This window comes from Oncorhynchus kisutch, linkage group LG16, assembly GCF_002021735.2.
Source record: "Oncorhynchus kisutch isolate 150728-3 linkage group LG16, Okis_V2, whole genome shotgun sequence".
Taxonomy (NCBI): domain Eukaryota; kingdom Metazoa; phylum Chordata; class Actinopteri; order Salmoniformes; family Salmonidae; genus Oncorhynchus; species Oncorhynchus kisutch.
Genome location: NC_034189.2, coordinates 46,948,467 through 46,955,966, shown reverse-complemented (window position 1 = coordinate 46,955,966; position 7,500 = coordinate 46,948,467). Strand labels below are relative to the sequence as shown.

Below are 7,500 nucleotides of genomic sequence, written 5' to 3'. Positions count from 1 at the left end.
CACTTCCACACAAACACTCTCTAATATTGACAAATACTGTAGACCCACACTCAGACACACCTATATGTTCTATCTCTCTCTCAGGGTTGAGTCCGTAGCTTATCCGTGTGTGTGCACTGATATTTTCCGTGTGTTAGCTCCTAGCGTATCTTGTAAAACCATAGCGGCGGGCCAGCCGGTGGCTATACATGGCCCAACAGAGTGCTTCTCTCTGGGGTATAAAAGTTCCCGTCTCCCCTGTGGTTCTCTGGTTCTACGGTATAGTCCTTCTGTAGCCTGTCGCTCTGAAAATCAAACTGAGAGACCAACTCTGGGAAATATGAGACAGGCCGAGGTTTGGCTGCGACACACACACACACACACACCGGCTGTCCTGAGCGAAAGGGTAGGGCGGGGGGTTTGGTTTGGTCATGTTGCATATCTGTGTGTTCCCCGCTCCCCTGCCCCCCATCCCCTAGCATCACTGGCTAAAGTTAGCCTCAACAGTATTCTGGATGTTCTGAGTGAAGTCTGGACTGGAGGATCGCTCAGCCCCATCTAGTGGCTGTGGCTGTGTATTACCTAGGATCCTCAATGCTGGTCTACAGTGCTACTGTATGTCTAGCCTGTCAACCAGTGCCCAGTCCACTAACCAAATGGTAAAACATCTGTGGCTACTGGCCTCACCAGGTGCAGCGTAGTTACAGGTAGACCAGAAGGCTGCACGGAGAGAGTCTCACAATCTATAACAGGGGTGACCAATCCTCTTACTACAGAGCTACAGGGCGTGCAGGGCTTTGTTCCAGCCCTACTCTAACACACCTGATTCAGCTAATCAATGTCCTGATGAACCCCTGACTAACAGAATCAGGTATGTTAGAGCAGGGCTGGAACTAAACGCTGCAGGAAGTTGGAGGAGAGGATTGTTCACACGTACCAGTTGGTAGTAGAACTGAACAGAGCGCTACAGCTGACAGGAGGGGAGAGAGTTACGACAGGAACATCAGACACGCTCGACATGAAGTGAATAATCCCACCATGTGTGTGTGTGTGTGTGTGTGTGTGTGTGTGTGTGTGTGTGTGTGTGTGTGTGTGTGTGTGTGTGTGTGCGTGCGTGCGTGTGCGTGTACGACATAAACCCTCAGTGAGGGAGTCACCTTGCGTTTTCAGCACTCCCCCTCCACGCACACACGCACACACACACACGCACACACACACACACCCACACGCAAACACACAATTATTTACAGGTGCAGTGTTGTCAAGCCAAGGTCACATCCTTGACACACACACACACACACACACACACACTGCCACCTCTGAGAGCTGGAGAAGTTCAAATACTTGCAAATAGCACTGTAAGTCTCTCTCTTTGCCTGCATGATTTGCAATGCACATTGTCTCAATGATTCTGTGGCTCACGACTTTGTTGTGGTTTTCTGTTGCAACTGCTCAGTGCTATTATTAGTAGCTCGGTCCACCATTAGCATTATTCAAAGCGTCTGTATGTAGCTAAACGGTGCTGGCAGTGGAATCATGCTAAAAGCTATCTGCTATTTGTGACAGCTAAAAAGTGGGTTGGTTGTTCCTAAAGCACCCCTGCACTTGGTGAGTCATAAATCTCAGCGATAAGCGCAGATGTGTGTGTGTGTGTGTGTGTGTGTGTGTGTGTGTGTGTGTGTGTGTGTGTGTGTGTGTGCGTGCGCGCGCGCGATAGTGCGTGCGTGCGTGTGTGTGTAAGCGGACCCTGAACAGATGTCATTGACCCAGCTGCGTGCTCTTTTCCTCACTGACCAACTGACAGGCTTATCCTCTCTTCTCGTCTCTTCTTCCCTTACCTCCTTCTCTCTTCCGCTTACCTCCTTCTCTCCTCCCCTAACCTCTTCTTCTTTTCATTTGTCTTTTTGTAAAGGAGTGGGGCAGTACAGAATTAGAGAGAAAAGAGGAGAAAAGAGAGCGCTGTAATAGCAGTGGATTTGAGTCCATGCTGCAGTAGTATTTGTGCACCAGAGGTAGCGGCTTAAACCGGTCCGCTAGACTGACCCTAGGCCTCGTCCTCCCATCTCCTCTCCTGCCCTCCCTTTTCTTCTACCCTCCTCTTATCGCTTTCTGCCCCCCTCCTCTCTTCTCCCCTCCCTCTCCTCCTCTCTCCTCCCCTCCCTCCCCTCTCCTCCTCTCTTCTCTCCTCCCTCTCCTCCTCTCTTCTCCCCTCCCTCTCCTCCTCTCTTCTCCCCTCCCTCTCCTCCTCTCTTCTCCCCTCCCTCTCCTCCTCTCTTCTCCCCTCCCTCTCCTCCTCTCTCCTCCCCTCCCTCTCCTCCTCTCTTCTCCCCTCCCTCTCCTCCTCTCTTCTCCCCTCCCTCTCCTCCTCTCCCCTCTTCTCTCCTCCCCTAATCTCTTCACTTTTAAGTAAACAATTACTAACAAGTTGTTATTCTTTTAAAGTGGAAGCATCATGTGAAATTACAGCAATATTTCAGCACAACACATGCTACCTTCCCTTATCCACCAGCGATAGCTAGTGCATTAGCTGGAAGTACTTTGTTATTGCCGTGTGGTGTAAGAAGAGTGTTAGAATTAAGTTGGACTGGCTTGTACACTCAAATCAACAACAGTTGGATACTTGTTTTCACAACAACATTTATGGAAGTGCCATAGAATGAACTGCCAGTGTCACTGTGATGTCCTTTATTGTTGTCAAATGGTACAAGGGGTTGGCTTAACTCTATAGGCTTATTTCTGCTGCAGCAACTAGGCAGACTTCACACACACACATACTTGAAAATAGGCATGCATAAATGCCATCTCTGTGGTAACGACCCTTGGCTTGGATTGGCTGCATCGGTCGGAATGTTCTAAGGGCAACTGTGCCAACAACGAGGAAACCCATTTCACATCTCTGCTCTATTCCCAGACTCACTTCCTCTCCCAACACACACACACACACACACACACACACACACACACACACACACACACACACACACACACATCCGCAGACAAGAGGGCACTATGTGTCTGAGTTAGAAGCTGACTAGACCCAGTAGTTAACACATAACACAGACTATTTCCTAACTATTTCAGAAACCTGCCAGATTGCACTGTAACATATATGTTCTCTCTCTCCTAGACCCACTCAGATCCAGATAAACACCTGCTCCTCCATCTCTTCTCTCCTCCTTTACCCTCCCCTGTACACCTGTAGGGCTGTAGCAGTACCCCTGTACACCTGTAGGGCTGTAGCAGTACCCCTGTACACCCGTAGGGCTGTAGCAGTACCCCTGTACACCCGTAGGGCTGTAGCAGTACCCCTGTACACCTGTAGGGCTGTAGCAGTACCCCTCTCCCCCAGCAGACCTTTTGTACTGCAGTACCCCTCTCCCCCAGCAGACCTCTTGTACTGCAGTACCCCTGTACACCTGTAGGGCTGTAGCAGTACCCCTGTACACCTGTAGGGCTGTAGCAGTACCCCTCTCCTCCAGCAGACCTCTAGTACTGCAGTACCCCTGTCCTCCAGCAGACCTCTTGTACTGCAGTACCCCTCTCCTCTAACAGACCTCTTGTACTGCAGTACCCCTGTCCTCCAGCAGACCTCTTGTACTGCAGTACCCCTCTCCCCCAGCAGACCTCTTGTACTGCAGTACCCCTCTCCTCCAGCAGACCTCTTGTACTGCAGTACCCCTGTCCTCCAGCAGACCTCTTGTACTGCAGTACCCCTCTCCTCCAACAGACCTCTTGTACTGCAGTACCCCTGTACACCTGTAGGGCTGTAGCAGTACCCCTCTCCTCCAGCAGACCTCTTGTACTGCAGTACCCCTCTCCTCCAGCAGACCTCTTGTACTGCAGTACCCCTCTCCTCTAACAGACCTCTTGTACTGCAGTACCCCTGTCCCCCAGCAGACCTCTAGTACTGCAGTACCCCTCTCCCCCAACAGACCTCTTGTACTGCAGTACCCCTCTCCTCCAGCAGACCTCTTGTACTGCAGTACCCCTCTCCTCCAGCAGACCTCTTGTACTGCAGTACCCCTCTCCTCCAACAGACCTCTTGTACTGCAGTACCCCTCTCCTCCAGCAGGCCTCTTGTACTGCAGTACCCCTGTCCCCCAGCAGACCTCTAGTACTGCAGTACCCCTCTCCCCCAACAGACCTCTTGTACTGCAGTACCCCTCTCCTCCAGCAGACCTCTTGTACTGCAGTACCCCTCTCCTCCAGCAGGCCTCTTGTACTGCAGTACCCCTCTCCCCCAACAGACCTCTAGTACTGCAGTACCCCTGTCCTCCAGCAGACCTCTTGTACTGCAGTACCCCTCTCCCCCAACAGACCTCTTGTACTGCAGTACCCCTCTCCTCCAGCAGACCTCTTGTACTGCAGTACCCCTCTCCCCCAACAGACCTCTTGTACTGCAGTACCCCTCTCCTCCAGGAGACCTCTTGTACTGCAGTACCCCTCTCCTCTAACAGACCTCTTGTACTGCAGTACCCCTCTCCCCCAACAGACCTCTTGTACTGCAGTACCCCTGTCCTCCAGCAGACCTCTTGTACTGCAGTACCCCTCTCCTCTAACAGACCTCTTGTACTGCAGTACCCCTCTCCCCCAACAGACCTCTTGTACTGCAGTACCCCTGTCCTCCAGCAGACCTCTTGTACTGCAGTACCCCTCTCCCCCAGCAGACCTCTGGTACTGCAGTACCCCTCTCCCCCAGCAGACCTCTTGTACTGCAGTACCCCTCTCCCCCAGCAGACCTCTTGTACTGCAGTACCCCTGTCGTCCAACAGATGGAGGCAGAGCTCCTAGATGAAGCAGGAGGAGGATGAAGTCGCCCCTGGTGAATTTCTCCTGTTTAACTCTGTGTGTTAACAGCAGAGTAAAACTAGATGACAGCAGAGAGCTGCAGGACACACAGACACACACACACACACACACACACACACACACACTTATTACAAATGTAGGAAGTTGTGTAAACAGACAATGGTTACTAAGGTGACCGGAGAGACTGTTGCATGTTAATCCTTACCTCTGTGTGTGTGTTTGTGTGCGTGTGTGTGTGTGTGTGTGTGTAGAGGAATGTGATGGCATCAAGTGTAGTTCTTCAGATGTTGTTCTCTATTCTCTCTCTCTTTCTATGTGTGTGTGTCTGGGAAATATTGTTTGGACAATATCCCAGCCTGCACTGGGAGTGGTGTATGATGTCACCATGGGACTGGAGGCTTCGTGTGTGTGTGTGGAGGCTATTGTCAGTGTTGGAAACTCCTTACACACAGCAACACTGACTCCATGAGTCCAAGGTGTGTCTGTGTGTGTATTTTTGTGTTAGAGAGGGAAGTAGTGGGAAAGTGGGGGAGGGGGCTTATTTCACCGCTTGGCTGAGCTTCCTGCTGTGACCTCATTTCCTGTGGAAGCATTCGGGAGCTGATGTCATTAAGTACCGGCCCCAAGACAACAACCCCTGTTGTTTACCCCTCCATTTATCTTGTCGACCTCTTCTCTTTCTCACACGTTTTCCTTCAGCTCTATTATCTTGTGCCTGGCTTCGTCTCGAATGGCACCCTAGTGCCTAGGGCCCTGGTCAAGGGAATAGGGTGCCATTTGAAATGGAGTCACTGTAGAAGGGTAGGAGAAGGGTTGGCTATCCCTCATTTCTGTTCTGGGCTCCAAATGGCTAGTCTGCTCTCTGCTGTCTGTTCTGCTAGTCTTGTCTTGCTCTCTGCTCTGCATTCGACTGGCTTGCCTGGCCTTGGATTCATCTGGCCTTGCCTCCTGGTCTCCATGGTGATTAATGGGAACACTCTGACAGGTGCAGAAAGGCCTATATTACTCTGTCACCAGACACACACACACACACACACACACACACACACACACACACACACACACACACATACATACATACATACATACACACACACACACAAACACACTGCCTTTGGACCCCTGTGTCGTACTTCAGTGTGACTGACAGGGTAATGTTTAATTAGGACATGGGGCGGGGTTGGCGCTGGGGTGTATTTGCATAATTCTCAGAGTGCCAAAGAGGCATCGGGTGTCAGAAAGCACCACACACACACAAACACACAGACACCCATAGCTATTCCTAAACTCAACTGTGACCTAACAGTAGCAATGGGTCAGCCTACCCTTTGGCGACAGACACACACACAAACGCGCACACACACACACACACACACACACACACACACACACACACACACACACACACACACACACACACACACACACACACACACACACACACACACACAGGGTCCGTTTACACTGTGGCGACAGTGAGTCTGTTAGCAAGATGCCGTAGTAGACAGATTTAGGTCCCCATCACACCTCTATCTGTCAGCCTAGTGTGTGTGTGTGTGTGTGTGTGTGTGTGTGTGTGTGTGTGTGTGTGTGTGTGTGTGTGTGTGCGTGTGCTTGGTAACAACACCATTAACATTCCCAATGCCAACAGCCCCCACCCTCTCCTGCTGTGCTCAAATCAGACCCCCCCCCCCACACACACACATACACACACTCACACACACACCCGTTCTGCCTGTGACACTACAACAACAGAGACTGGTCCCAAAATAACACTTCAACCAATCAGAGAGGAGAGCCTGTGAGTGGACCACTTCATCTACATTCCTCTCTCTCTCCTTGTCATCCCTCCTTCTCTCTTTCCGTCTACCTCTCCTGTCTGTTGATTGACCATGCTGTGTAACCTTACTCCATGTTGATATGTAGGCCACATACAGGGCCTTCAGGAAGTGTCCACACCCCTTGACTTTCTCCACATGTTGTTGTGTTACAGACAGAGTTTAAAAGGGATTACATTGAGATGTTGTGTCACTGGTCTAAACACAATACCCCATAATGTCAAAACGGAGTTATGTTTTCAGACATTTTTACAAATGAATTAAACATGAAAGTCATTCAGATGCTGTAGAGGAAGGAACCTGTTCAGGGATTTCACCATGAAGTCAATGATGACTTTAAAACAGTTACCGGGTTTAATGGCTGTGAAAGGAGAAACTGAGGATGGATCAACAACATTGTAGTTACTCCACAATACGAACCTAAGTGACAGAGGGAAAATAAGGAAGCCTGTACAGAAACAAAATATTCCAAAACATGCATCCTGTTTGCAACAAGGAACTAAAGTAAAACTGTACAAAAATGTGGCAAAGAAATGAACGATTTGTATTCAGGACATAAAGTTATGTTTGGGGTAAATCCAACACAACACTGAGTATCACTCTTTATATTTTCCAGAATGGTGGTGAGTGCATCCTATTATGGGTTTCCTTGTTATTATTAGGATAAATCAAATTCAAAATAAATGGAATAGAGCAAAGCACCGGCAATATCCTCGAGGAAAACCTGGTCTGCTTTCCAACAGACACTGTTGACAAATTCACCTTTCAACAGGACATTAACCTAAAACACTTATCTACACTAGAGTTGTTTACCAAGACAATATTGAAAGTCCCTGAATGGCCTAGTTACAGCTTTGACTTAAAATCGGCTTGA

At 49.7% G+C, this 7,500-nt stretch overlaps 1 protein-coding gene across 1 annotated transcript in view; it reads right to left on the bottom strand.

Annotated features, from left to right (window-relative positions):
* LOC109883522 (serine/threonine-protein phosphatase 2A regulatory subunit B'' subunit alpha) overlaps positions 1-7,500 on the bottom strand; it is a 40,332-nt gene that overhangs the window by 2,612 nt on the left and 30,220 nt on the right. The gene's annotated exons all lie outside the window — the stretch shown is intronic.